Source organism: Squalius cephalus (genome assembly GCF_949319135.1).
Source record: "Squalius cephalus genome assembly, chromosome: 18".
Taxonomy (NCBI): domain Eukaryota; kingdom Metazoa; phylum Chordata; class Actinopteri; order Cypriniformes; family Leuciscidae; genus Squalius; species Squalius cephalus.
Genome location: NC_137139.1, coordinates 16,053,729 through 16,068,518, shown reverse-complemented (window position 1 = coordinate 16,068,518; position 14,790 = coordinate 16,053,729).

The following is a 14,790-nucleotide window of genomic DNA, read 5'->3' as shown; positions in this document are numbered from 1 at the left end:
GCTCTATAAATTCAATTAACTTTTATAAACTGTAATCACTAGCTTCCGGTAATGGTCGTTCACGAGAGAGTCAAGTTTAGCCATATGATGTAGGACATATAGGCGTAGCGTGAGAGTAGACTCCTCTCGTGGTTCAAACAAATAGGGCTGGGCAACAAATTCAAGCTCCTCCGACATTTCTCTTTAAAAAATCTTGTTCTAAATCGTGACCAGTGTTTTCTTTTTTTCTTTTTTGCTCTATCCTCTGCACTTCTGCATTCATCAATACTTCATTCATCGGGTTAGAGTTGACTTTCCCACCGGAATTAGACTTGTGTACGGCCGTTACCAGAAGCCGTTGATTTATAAAGTGGTTTACAAAGTTATAAATATGGATATTTTTCTTACTGAAATGCATCCCTTCTCTTCAGAAGGCATTTATTAAACCCCTGGAGCCGTATAGATTACTTTTATGATGGATGGTTGCACTTTTTTGGCATAAAAAATGGTAGGCCTACAATTCACTCCAATTATAAAGCTTGGAAGAGCCAGGATATTTTTTTATATAACTCCGATTGTGTTTAGCTGAAAGAAGAAAGTAATCTACACCTATGGCTTGAGGGTGAGTAAAACATTGGATAATTTTCAATTGTGGGTGATCTAACCCTTTAAGCCCTTAGTTTTCCTCAGTTCTTTGTCCTGTGTTAACGTTATGTTCGAGTGTGTAGAGTGTCGAGTGTACTATACTTTTTGGTTTCCTGGTGGTTATTAAAGTGATTCCAGCGTCTTTCTGCGTCATGCATACATATTACAATATATATATACATATTACAATATATATATATATATATATATATATATATATATATATATATATATATATATATATATATATATATATATAGGCTATATATATATATATATACAAAAAGAAGACAGGAGTTGCAGTTACAATTAACATGCAGAATTATTTTAAAAGATTTTAACATTTACATTATAGCATTTGAAGCAAACAGACAATGAGGGAAGACTGTCCATTTACCTCAGTCATTTTGAGATACTCTTTGACTCAACAACCAAATAAAAGACATCAAAGAGAGCTAGCCAGGTGATGGTTCTTTTTAATCATGAAAAACTGCAAGATAGACTATTAGGAACCAAAGGAGTGGTACAAATAATGAGATCTCACATTTACATAATCACTGAATTAGCATCCTAAATATGCATAACAGGCTCTCAGACATGCTTGCAATAGAAACTGCTTCAAAATATATCACAAGTTCTTTCAAGTGTCTGAATCTATAGTATACTCTATAGTATTTCCAATGGATTTTATAATCATCTTCCATTGTAATAAATGGGGGAAAAATACATCAAGAAGAGGGTCTACAATGTTAAAAGCATTACCAAAAAGTGTATAGCTAAAAATATTTATTTAGCATTAACTTGAAATTGTAACAAGGGCTTTCATTTCAACTATTTTCCACATAGTAAAGTCATTAAAACTGCAAAATAACCTTAATCTCATAGGAAAATGTAACTATTTTACAAGGTGGTGATTTCATATTTGTATCATATGGAAGCATATGATTAAATAATAATAATAATAATAATAATCATACAAAAGGGTAAAACATAAATAAAAAAAATAATTTAAAAAAAGCCCGTAGGTCCACCCCTAAACATAACCATCACTGGGGCATAAGCAGATTGAATTCAAAAGAATTAGTCACAAAGTCGCCAAACCTTAAAATAGTTACAAATTGCAATGAGATTGTGTTGAAAATAACACAAATGGAAAATATAAAACTTTTTTATATATTTTAACTATATTAGATACTTCTTTAAGGTAGCTAGACATTGTTCCAAGAATTTTATGGGCACAATTTTCTTTTTTCTCATATATGTCTCCCAAAAATAATATCAAGTACAGGATACAGTATATAACTTTAGATTCTTTTTTTTTTAACATCATACGAAACGTTTGAGAAATGTTTTTTTCTTTAGAGCATTATTTTTCAACCGAATTATTAAAGTGAAAAGACATAATTTTGTTGCATAACACCTTTCAAGGTGTTTAGTAACAAATGACGCTAGTCAAAGAAGGGACACATCTCTTTTCCATTAGCATTCACACAAATACACACTGAAAATGAGTTTGAATTGAGTTTGAATTACAGTAGAAATATATGTTAATAAAGCATTTATTAACACACTGAGTAACTATTACTATGTCTAAATAATAAGATGTATAAATGTACATTTAAATTGTTTATTAATCATTTTCTTACACTTTCTAAGTTTCTAAATGAACAAGGTAAACAAATGTTATCTCTTTCCTCTGTGTCTGCTTCCTTGTGGGACTTGACCTGGTATTGTACAGCCTATAATTTGTTTGAATAGAGCTGTGGAAAGCAACGGCCCTGAATATCCTTTTCAACAGTTGCTGGCTGATTAAGGTTTGCCAGAGGTGTTATAACAGAGGACATACAACAGTGTGGGACTCTAATTCTCCGCCTGATTAGCTTCAGTGCTCACAGAGAGTATGTAATTTACTCTCTTATATATATATATATATATATATATATGAAGAGTTCAGATGCAAAAGCCTCTAAGTGCCATCTGAAATTTTCTAGAATGATCATTTTTATCAAGCTCATATATTTAAGTTCAGTAATTTCACTTAAATGGCAATGCAAATTACCTATTAATTGTCATTTAAGTGAAATTACTGAACTTAAATATACAAGCTTTATAAAAATGATCATTCTAGAAGAAAATTTCAGATGGCACTTAGAGGCTTTTGCATCTGAACTCACTCTCTCTCTCTCTCTCTCTCTCTCTCTCTCTCTCTCTCTCTATATATATATATATATAGATATATATAATGTATACTCTATATATGTATATGTATACTCTTTATGTATATATATATAGAGAGAGAGAGAGAGAGAGAGAGAGAGAGAGAGAGAGGATAAGGAGCAGAGCACAGCACCAAAGGAAATGACACAGCTCTCATTTTGTCGACATATGAACAAAACATGATGCACCACACCTTTGTTAGTGTTTTGTAAGTGCTTTTAACCTAATTTCATTCCTTGCCAGTGTGTTAATCTTTCCTTTAGAGGATTGCCCAAGATCTTATTGTTTTCTTTGTATAGTCTGAATCTCAGTCTCTTGCCTTGCTGTCAATACATGCATTCTCTACGTAATAAATGACACTGCTTACGGCTGCATTCTGAACAGGCAAAATAATAGGAAGCCTGAGGATTTGCGATACAAAACATAAAACAATATAAAAACAAATGCGTAAACATTATAAACCGGGTGTTCTCTAGGCATACATTAACATAAAGTTTGGTTGTATTGGTTTCTAGATGAGATAGTTGATAGATTGCTATCATATCAAGTTACACCGCCTGAAAGGACAAAAAGGGAATTCAAAGGGGGGGAAAGAAAAAGCAAGAGAAATGATGCAACACGGGGTGCTGGTATAATACAAAATAAGCAGAATCAGGTGTGTTTCTACGAACACATTACTCAGTGTTTGATTTCTCTTCACTTGTCAGGATTGCACAGATGCCTTTGCAAGCAAATTTCACATTTTCCTGACAATAAACCTTTTTGGACAGGACTAGTTTTTCCAATGGAAATGTGAATTTGTGTTTCACATGCATACTTAATTTTAATACTGTCCGCTTTTTTTCTTTCTTTTTTTCTCAAACCACCTTCTGTTCTGTCAGGACCACTATCGTCAAATACGATTGGCAATTGCATACAGTTAGGATTGGCGGTATGGTTCTGTTCTGGGCAAGAACTCCCTGCGCATCAATGCAGCCTAGCATGGATAAGAGCAGGGAGAGCAGCAATAACCCCCCTTGGGGTAAACAGAACAGAACCAACATGAGTGTATTGCAGATATCATTAATTCAAGATTTTAAAGTACAACATAATTCGAGAATTTATTCTGATTCAGTGGGAATCAGAAGGCCTCAGTGGGAATCAGAAGGCCAAACTGACTGGACGAGAGGAGGAGCTGGGGATGGAGGAGGGTAATTAGCTCCTGAGAAATGCGATAGCTGCTGATAATACTGAAGGAACTTCAGTGATAGACGTCGTATTCCTACAGGTAGATGTGTATCTGCTGACAGTCAGCTGATGCGAGCTTGACTAACTTGACCTGCCAGAACTGACGCTACGCTTAATTTTTTCGGTCATCCTTTGTCATACCTGTGAGTGTAGTATATTTGTAGGAGCCATTTTAATGCAATTATATATTTGTCCATTGGGGGTGCTCTGACATTGGCATATTAGGAGCACATGGGTAATTAGACAACAGGTGTATTGGTAGTGGGGAAGCACACAGTTTTTGACCGTGTTAAGCCATGTTCTATGTGAAATATTATGCTGACCGTGCTTCAAAGATTGCGTTGGATTGTATTTAATGGTGCTTAACCATGCTTCACTGGGAAAGAGTGATGTTCAAGGACATATGGAATATGGACAATGTTCGTGCGATGTATTATGCAAGGTATGGACTTTGATTCTTTGAACAGCAAAGACTGAGACACTACAAGAAGCTAACTGGAAGCAACGTTAAACAATTAGAGCACAATAAATAAAAGACATTGGTTGCATCTTATATCTGTGTTCATGGAGTTTATACGTGTTGACTACTTGCTCACTCCTATTACCAGTACAACAGCAGCTTAATGAAAAGCTGTTACATTAAGTCAAAAACTTCTTCCAATGGACTGTGAGCATAAGCCAGGACGCCACTTCAGAGACAGAAGCTTCGTTTAGTATGAGTTCTTCAGCATCAAGGATTCGTTTCATGGATATCTGATTTCGTCGTGGAAATGTGATTAATTGTTCCTGTTGGATTCGTAGTGGATTTATTTCACTTTTCCGGTTGGATTCATACTGGATTCACTGTTCCTGTTGGATTGTTTGTTGCTGGGACAACGCTTGATTCAGCAGCGGATTAAAAGGTACTGTTGCAACAACAAATTTTAATGGCCATTGACTCTGTGTGCACACTTGCCAAAGGTTACACATTTATTCTTTGTACTGCATGGGTTTTTGAGTACTGTGTGTAATATGGACAAGCAGTGTTTGGCCGCGGAGGAATTCGCTGTGGCAAAGGTTTGTAATGAAAATGAACCTGAAATGCAAAAAAGGACAATTAAACTCACAGCAAAGGCTTTGGTGGAAAGACTTGATTCATTACAAAAACTGAGAAAGGCAAAGCTTAACAAAGCACACAAAATGATTGAGACTATTACAAGCTTGATGCAAAGTAACAAAGAATATGAGTCTGAAGTACGAAACATGTATGAAAACTTCAATGATTTGTGTTTAGGGGCTAAGGAAACGCATGATGCATTGTTGACTGTATTGCCTGATAATGAAATTGAGAAACATGATATATGGTTCAAGGCAAAACTGATTTCCATTAATGAGTTTACTGAACATGTGAATGTATGGCTGTCTGCACCTGTAATATCTGAAGGGGTTGATGTAAATGTTAATGATGATGTAGTTCCTGAGGACAGTGTTTCAAATGCATCAAAAGTTACCACTGTATTTAGTAACTGTAGTTCAAGCAGCAGAATTTCTTCCACTTTATCAGCATGCATACAGGCAGAGGCAGAGAAAGCTGCACTTGTAGCACGTGCCACTGCATTAAAAACTAAACATGCAATTGAAACACAACAGGAGGAATTGAGGAAAAAAATGGAACAACTGGAATTAGATTCTGAAATTGCAGCATCCACTGCAAAAATTGCTGTTTTGAGGACAATCGACAGTCATAGCAAATGCTCACGTACTGGCAGTTCACATTCTAAAGGAAAAGGATCAACAAAGGCTCAGATTTCAAGGGATGTGACAGGAAATGAAGTTCTTTATTCCACAAGACCAAAGGTGTTAAATCCACAAGTTACTGAATATGTGCCAGTGAGTGAAATACCAATGGATACAGCTAGAGTTATCAGCAGCATTCACTCAACACAATCAGCTGGTGCTTCCTGTAACAGCACAAAACGATCAATATTAATGCAGCCTAAAAAAGTGTTGAACATTCAAGAAAGCAGTACTTACCAACAACAGGACTCATGTTCTTTTACTCAACGTTCCAGAGATAATATGACAACATCTCAAGCTGTGAACTGTTTTCCATCTCAAGGTGAACCCTTGTATGAGATTCTGAAAAGGCAAGAAGAATTAACAACATATCTGGTACATCAAGTTCAACCTCAAACGCTTCCCAAAAGAGAGATTCCAATCTTTGATGGTAATCCACTTCAATATGTGCCATTCATTAGAGCTTTTGAGCACAGTGTTGAAGAAAAGACTCAGGATCATCCTCCTGTAAAAGGGACTGCTTGTATTTTCTGGAGCAATTCACGACAGGACAACCCAGAGTACTGGTTCAAAGTTGCCAACATCTTGATCCAGAAGTAGGTTATTTATTAGCCAAGAAACTTCTGAAGGAGCAATTCGGTGATGAATTCCAGATTGCAGCTGCATATATGGAAAGGGCTTTGAGTTGGCCATCATTAAGGACTGAGGATGCACAAGGTCTTCATGCATATTCATTGTTTTTGCGTGCATGTTGTAACATCATTGATAATATCTCTTATATGCAAGAACTAAACATGCCAAGTAATATGAGAACTGTGGTAATGAAGCTACCTTTCAAATTGAGAGAACGCTGGAGAGAACAAGCTTGTGAGATAATGGAGTTGAATCAAGGTAGAGCAAAATTCTCACACATTGTGGACTTCATCGAACGACAAGCAAAGATGGCATCAGATCCTGTGTTTGGATGCATTCAGGATAAGCAACCAAGTATGGTTAGCAGGACATTCAAGGGAAACAGTTTTGCTACAAATGTTACAAATGTTAATTCAGCTCCAAGGAGATATGTAACATCACAATTGAGAAACCATTCCGTATACAAGACCAATGATAACACAACTTGCTTGTTCTGTCAAGAAAATCATGTTTTAAAAGGGTGTGACGTTTTTAAAAATAAGTCACAACAAGAAAAGCTTGACTTTTTAAAAGAAACAGGAGTTTGTTTCAGCTGTTTGAAGTCTGGACATATAAGTAGGGAATGTGACGACCGTCTTGTGTGTGAAGTTTGTAATCAGACACATCCGACAGTGTTGCACATACATCGCAAGCCAGTTGTGGAGGACAAGGGGCAAAAGAGTAGCCTAGTGTCTGCGCAAACTTGTGGACATACAGGGGCCGGTAACGAAAAATGCCTTCTGTCAATCATTCCAGTGCAAGTAAAATCATCCAAAGGAGACAAAATAATTAAAACGTATGCTTTTCTGGATCCTGGGAGTTCAGCTACATTTTGCTCCAAGCAGTTGATGGATGAACTGAACATCAGAGGTAAAAGGGTTAACATTTTTCTGCGCACTATGGGACAAGAGCAGTCTGTATCTTGTAATGTGGTAACTGGTTTGGAGATAAGTGGAATCAACAACAATAATTTCTTTTCCCTTCCGGAAGTGTATACTCAGAAGAAGATGCCTGTCAACTCAGATAACATTGTAACACAGGAGGAAATTTCCAAATGGCCATATCTGGACAGAGTGAAACTTACACACATTGAGGCTAATGTTGATTTACTCATTGGAGCCAATGCTTCCCAAGTGATGGAGCCATGGGAAGTAATAAATGGTTATGGTAATGGTCCCTATGCCATTAGAACCCTACTGGGGTGGGTTGTTAATGGACTTTCAGAGAGGAGCAGTGACTGCAGGAATGATACTGGCACACCTTTTGTTACTGTCAACAGGATTTCTATTGGAAGGCTTGAGAAATTGCTTCAACATCAGTATAATTGCGACTTCAATGAAAACATGGTGGATAAGAAAGAGATGTCCAGAGAGGATCTGAAGTTTATAGAAATAATGGACAAGTCAGTTAAGGTAAAGGATGGACATTACAATCTTAAGTTACCATTTCGAACTAATGATGTGATATTGCCTAACAACTTGTGTGTCGCCAAGCAAAGGTGCAATGGTTTGAAAAGGAAATTTGAAAAGAACAAACAGTTTCATGAGGAATATACACGTTTCCTTTCTGATGTTCTAGAGAAAGGTTATGCTGAGAAGGTGCCAGAAGATCAGTTAGATCGTGATGATGGTAAGGTTTGGTATGTTCCTCATCATGGAGTGTTCCATCCAAAAAAGGGAACATTGAGAGTTGTATTTGATTGTGGAGCAACATTTAAGGATGCATCACTTAACAACCAACTGTTGCAAGGTCCCAACCTTACAAATTCACTTCTGGGAGTTTTGATACGATTCAGACAGGAGCCCATAGCATTGATGGCTGACATTCAAGCTATGTTTCATCAGGTTAAGGTGTCTAAAGAGGATGTTGACTTTCTTCGGTTTCTATGGTGGTCTGATGGAGACTTAAAACAGGAAGTTTCTACTTACCGAATGACAGTTCATCTGTTCGGAGCTGTATCCTCTCCAAGTTGTGCCTGTTATGCATTAAAACAAACTGCAACGGACAATCAATCACTCTTTTCAACAGAAGTGATTAAAACAGTCTTTGAAAGTTTCTATGTGGATGATTGTTTGAAGAGTGTCTCTTCGGAGGAGGCAGCTGTCAGCATGGTACAGGATCTTACTGCTCTTTGTCAAAAGGGTGGTTTTTCTTTGATCAAGTGGATCAGTAACAGTCGCAAGGTACTGCAATCAGTTCCAGAGGAATCCAGAAGCAAAGACGTCCAGTGTTTGGATTTAGCTAAGGATAAGTTACCTGTGGAAAGAACTTTGGGTCTTCAGTGGTGTACAGAGGTGGATGTGTTTCAATTTAGAATGCAGTTGAAAGCCCAACAATGTACAAGAAGAGGAATCTTGTCTACTGTTTGTTCTGTGTATGATCCTATGGGATTTCTCGCTCCTATTATGCTACCTGCCAAGTTACTCCTACAGGAGATGTGTAGACAGAATCTGAGTTGGGATGAGAATATACCCCCAAGACTTCAAACACAGTGGAATAGTTGGATTTCTGATTTGGATAAATTGTCAGAGTTCCAAGTGGACCGATGTCTAAAACCCACAGATTTTGGACAAATCATGCATGCCTGTTTACATCATTTTTCTGATGCCTGTGAAAGAGGATATGGCATGGTTACTTATCTCAAGCTGATCAACAGTGAGGACAAAGTGCATGTGACATTTCTGCTCAGTAAGGCCAGAGTAGTGCCTCTTAAACCGATAACCATTCCTCGTCTGGAACTAACAGCAGCTGTACTCGCTTCTAAAGTGGACCAAATGCTGAGAACAGAGCTAAGACTTACATTGGAGAGTTCAGTTTTTTGGACTGACAGCCAGACTGTGCTCAAGTACATCAAAAATGAGGACAAGCGCTTTCAGACTTTTGTTGCAAATAGGATCTCTTACATAAGAGAAAGGACACAACCCCAGCAATGGAGATATGTTTCCACAAAGGAAAATCCTGCAGATCATGCTTCACGTGGAATGCAGATCAAAACCTTTGGGCAAAGCAAAAGATGGATTGAAGGTCCTAGTTTCCTTTGGACATCAGAAGATTATCAACCACTTCCAACAGAAGAACACAACATTCAGGAGGATGATCCTGAGATCAAAAGAGAGCATAAGGTAAATGCTTTTATTCTGCAAGGTACATCAAATTCTACCAATTACTTTATCACCTACTTCTCAGAGTGGAAAAGACTGAAAGTGGCAGTTGCTTGGATGCTCAAATTGAGAAAAGTGCTAGATAGGCTACGTCTCAAAAGGAAGGAATTACTGGCATTGGATTGCAATGTTACTAAATCTACCTTGGAGGGGCAAATTAAGTTATTTAAAGCAACACAGGGTGGACAGTCTGTGTCTTTGGAGGATCTCTGTGAAGCTGAAAGGGCTATTGTTCGCTTCAGTCAACAACAACAATTTCAAGATGAAATTGAACAACTGAAGAGTGGTTCTAATGGAGTCAAGATGAATAGCAGTCTATATAGACTGGATCCTGTAATGGACAATGAACTCATAAGGGTAGGAGGAAGGCTTAGGAAGGCAGCTATGCCTATTGAATCCAAACACCCCATCATATTGTCTAAGAGTCAGCACATTTCACATCTTCTACTTCGTCACATTCATGAACAATTGGGCCATTGTGGTAGGAATCATATGTTATCCAAGTTAAGACAAACATACTGGATTACCAATGCCAATGCTGCTGCAAGAAAAATCATATCCAAATGTGTTGCATGTAGGCGTTATAGAGGGAAGACAGGTGAGCAAAAGATGTCAGACCTTCCCCTTGAACGAATTACCCCTGATCTTCCACCTTTTACAAACACTGGAGTGGATTACTTTGGTCCTATCGAAGTAAGAAGAGGACGTAGTAATGTGAAGCGATACGGAGTAATTTTCACTTGTATGGCAACTAGAGCAGTGCATTTAGAAGTAGCTTACTCCTTGGACACTGATGGATGTATAAATGCTTTAAGGAGATTTGTTGCTCGAAGAGGTCAAGTAGCTCACATTAGGTCTGATAATGGAACAAATTTCATTGGTGCCAACAGAGAGTTGAAGGAGGCTCTTTCTGTGTGGAATATCAAGCAAATTGAAAAGGAGTTACTTCAAGTAGGGGTGCAGTGGAGCTTTAATCCACCAGCAGGCTCCCATTGTGGAGGTGCGTGGGAGCGCATCATTCGCATGGTGAGAAATATTCTTTGTTCTGTACTTCGCCAACAGACGCTGGATGATGAATCATTCCATACTATTCTGTGTGAAATAGAATCCATTCTAAATGACCGTCCGATTACAAAGCTTTCCAGTGATTCCAATGATCTTGAGGCCCTCACCCCTAATCATCTTCTTCTTATGCAAGGCAAGCCTGCTTTACCACCTGGACTTTTTGAAAAGACCGATCTGTACGTGAAAAGAAGATGGAGGCAAGTTCAGTATTTAGCTGACCTTTTCTGGAAAAGATGGATACGGGAGTATCTACCTCTGTTACAAAAACGTCAAAAGTGGACAAAGGAACGACAAAGTTTTGTTCCTGGCGACATTGTTCTTTTACTGGATCCTACTGCACCTCGTGGATCATGGCCACTTGGTAGAGTACTGGAAACTTTTCCAGATGATAAAGGTTTAGTACGTACTGTAAAGATTAAAACCAAAGGTAGTGTTCTGGAACGACCTGTTAGAAAGCTTTGTCTTTTATTGGAGTCAAATGATTGAGGTGACAATGTTTCAATAATGTCCTGAATTTAAGACCAAATGTCTGTATATGTTGCTTTAATTGTTGTGGCTCCTTTATGTATGTTTTCTGTAATTGTTATGTCTTCCTGCCATGAGCAATTAAGGGGCCGGTGTGTAGGAGCCATTTTAATGCAATTATATATTTGTCCATTGGGGGTGCTCTGACATTGGCATATTAGGAGCACATGGGTAATTAGACAACAGGTGTATTGGTAGTGGGGAAGCACACAGTTTTTGACCGTGTTAAGCCATGTTCTATGTGAAATATTATGCTGACCGTGCTTCAAAGATTGCGTTGGATTGTATTTAATGGTGCTTAACCATGCTTCACTGGGAAAGAGTGATGTTCAAGGACATATGGAATATGGACAATGTTCGTGCGATGTATTATGCAAGGTATGGACTTTGATTCTTTGAACAGCAAAGACTGAGACACTACAAGAAGCTAACTGGAAGCAACGTTAAACAATTAGAGCACAATAAATAAAAGACATTGGTTGCATCTTATATCTGTGTTCATGGAGTTTATACGTGTTGACTACTTGCTCACTCCTATTACCAGTACAACAGCAGCTTAATGAAAAGCTGTTACAATATTATTTTTCACATCGCTCCTCGTTTATTTCATTTAATGTCATAACTAATGTTATATTGCACATCTGATGAACCCTCACTTTTTTTTACTTTTTACCAACTTTCTTGGTAAATAACTGTTGATTCAACTGCTGGCATTCTATCCGACATAAAAAGAAAATTAAAGAGATAGTTCACCCAAAAATGAAAATGATGTCATCATTTACTCACCCTCAAGTTGTTCCAAACCTGAATGAATTTCTTTCTTCTGCTGAACACAAAAGAAGATGGGTAAGAAGATATTTAGAAGAATATGGGTAACCAAAACAGTTGATGGGCCCTATTGACTTCCATAATATAGAGGGGGAAAAAAGAAAAAAAAAAATACGGTAACACTTTAAAATACGGATCCTTCGTTAATGAATAACTACACAGGAACAAATGAGTAACACAATATTAACAATCTAGTAACTACAATTAACTAACAAGTAACTCTGATTAACGAATTAGTAAGTAATAGCACACAGATTTAAGTGGTAGTTCACTATTAACTAATCAATAACTACTATTTTTTAATACTTCACAGAGAACTACTGAATTTTTTTACAGATTTAAGTGGTAGTTCACTAATAACTAATCAATAACTACTATTTTTCAATACTTCCCAGAGAAATAATGAAAAAAATTCACAATTCATGCAAAACTAATATCTTCACTTTAGAATACGGATCCAAATTATTTGTAATTACTATAGAAGTATGTAGTAACACTTGAGTCATTACTAGTTAGTTAACATGATCTTCACTTTAGAATACGGATCCAAATAATTAGTAATTCCTATAGAAGTATGTAGTAACACTTGAGTCATTACTAGTTAGTTAACATGATCTTCACTTTAGAATACGGATCCAAATAATTAGTAGTTCCGATAGAAGTATGTAGTAACACTTGAGTCATTACTATTTATCGTGATTCCATGCTGTAGTTACGGTAAGCCAACCCGAAAGGGTAGAATCATCTAATCATTCACAGGATATATACACACACACACACACACACACACACACACACACATACATATATATATATATATATATATATATATATATATATATATATATATATATATATATATATATATATACATACATATCTACATATGAGCAAAGAGACATACATAAAAACCATTTTGAGAGGTAGGTTAAATAATAAAATAACTGGTATTTGGATGGCTGATGACTCAGTATGTTCCAGTACTCACCATGATGAGTCTAGTTATTCAAAGCCAGTCCAGAGGAATGCCGGAAAATCGGCCACAGGGTAAGTGTTCCAGACAAGTGCATTTATAAAAACAATTCTTAAAAATTATTTAGTTTATGAATAGTTCTCTAAAAGACAGCAGTGCATAGGCTAATTATTGACAGCTTTCCCAAATCATAAGTCTGCTACGCTATTACATATTTATAATTAGTGTACAGTATCTAGCAGTAATGTTAATCTAGTGCTAGTAATTTGTCCTGCATTAGTTATTAATTAGTTTTGCATGAATTGTGAATTTTTTTCATTATTTCTCTGGGAAGTATTGAAAAATAGTAGTTATTGATTAGTTATTAGTGAACTACCACTTAAATCTGTAAAAAAAATTCAGTAGTTCTCTGTGAAGTATTAAAAAATAGTAGTTATTGATTAGTTAATAGTGAACTACCACTTAAATCTGTGTGCTATTACTTACTAATTCGTTAATCAGAGTTACTTGTTAGTTAATTGTAGTTACTAGATTGTTAATATTGTGTTACTCATTTGTTCCTGTGTAGTTATTCATTAACGAAGGATCCGTATTTTAAAGTGTTACCAAAAATACTATGGAAGTCAATGGAGTCCCATTCACTGTTTGGTTACCCATATTCTTCAAAATATTCAGCAGAAGAAATAAATTCATACATGTTTGGAACAACTTGAGGGTGAGTAAATTATGACATAATTTCCATTTTTGATGACAGAACTACCCTTTAAGTTAATAAGAAGAGTCTCATCCCAAACACGTCTCATAATGGTGGTTGTAGTAGCAGTGTCATTCCTCAATTTTATACAAACTGCTGTAATGAAATTATTTATTATACTAGAAATACTAAGTTCTGGCATGAAACTCTAGATGGTGCAGGCTAATAGGTCCTTTTATTCACCTGTTCATAATCACATCGTTATCATAGGGCACAGCTGATTGGTTTATGCCGTATCAGTAGCCAATGAGCTCGCTCCTCACCCTTCTAATACTTGAGTAGCATTTGCCTTAGCAGTGCAGTGCGCTTCAGAAACCCTCCACCTTTCCCAGCTCCACCTGTATTGTAATGATACAGGAGATTGAGAAGGATCCATTTGCAGCTTTATTGAGGGAACGTCAAACAGGCAAGGGTCAGAGAACAGCAAACAGGGAAATCAGAGGTCAACACAGAGAGAGTAGTCAGGTAACAGGCAGAAGATCGGGGCAGGCAGCAAGAGACAATAATCCAGAGGCAATCCAAGTCAAGACGGGCAGCAAGCAGGCAGAAGTGAGATAACAGTCCGGGGTCGGCAACTAGATCAGAAGAATAGGTAAACGCTCAGAAATTACAGGCCGTGGCAATGCAATACTTCGCACTGATCTTCTATTTGAGTGTGGTTTAAATAGAGAGTCTGAATGAGGTGCAGGTGTGTGCGCAATCAGTCCCAGGTATGAAGCATTATGGGGATTGGAGTTCCCGAGAGAACTAGTATTCCGGTGAAGGCTCCCTCTGGTGGTGGAGAGGAGGCGGTGCGGGAGCCCGCTCTGTAACATGTATAGATCTGCTACGGATAATTCATGTATGCTATATTGTACAGCAGCAACATGTCTTACTTGCTCACAGCAGCGTGTCATGTATGTATTAGCAGTAGCAAGTCCCGTACTTGCTCTGTAGCAACAGCAATAACCTACAGCAGCAACAGCAAT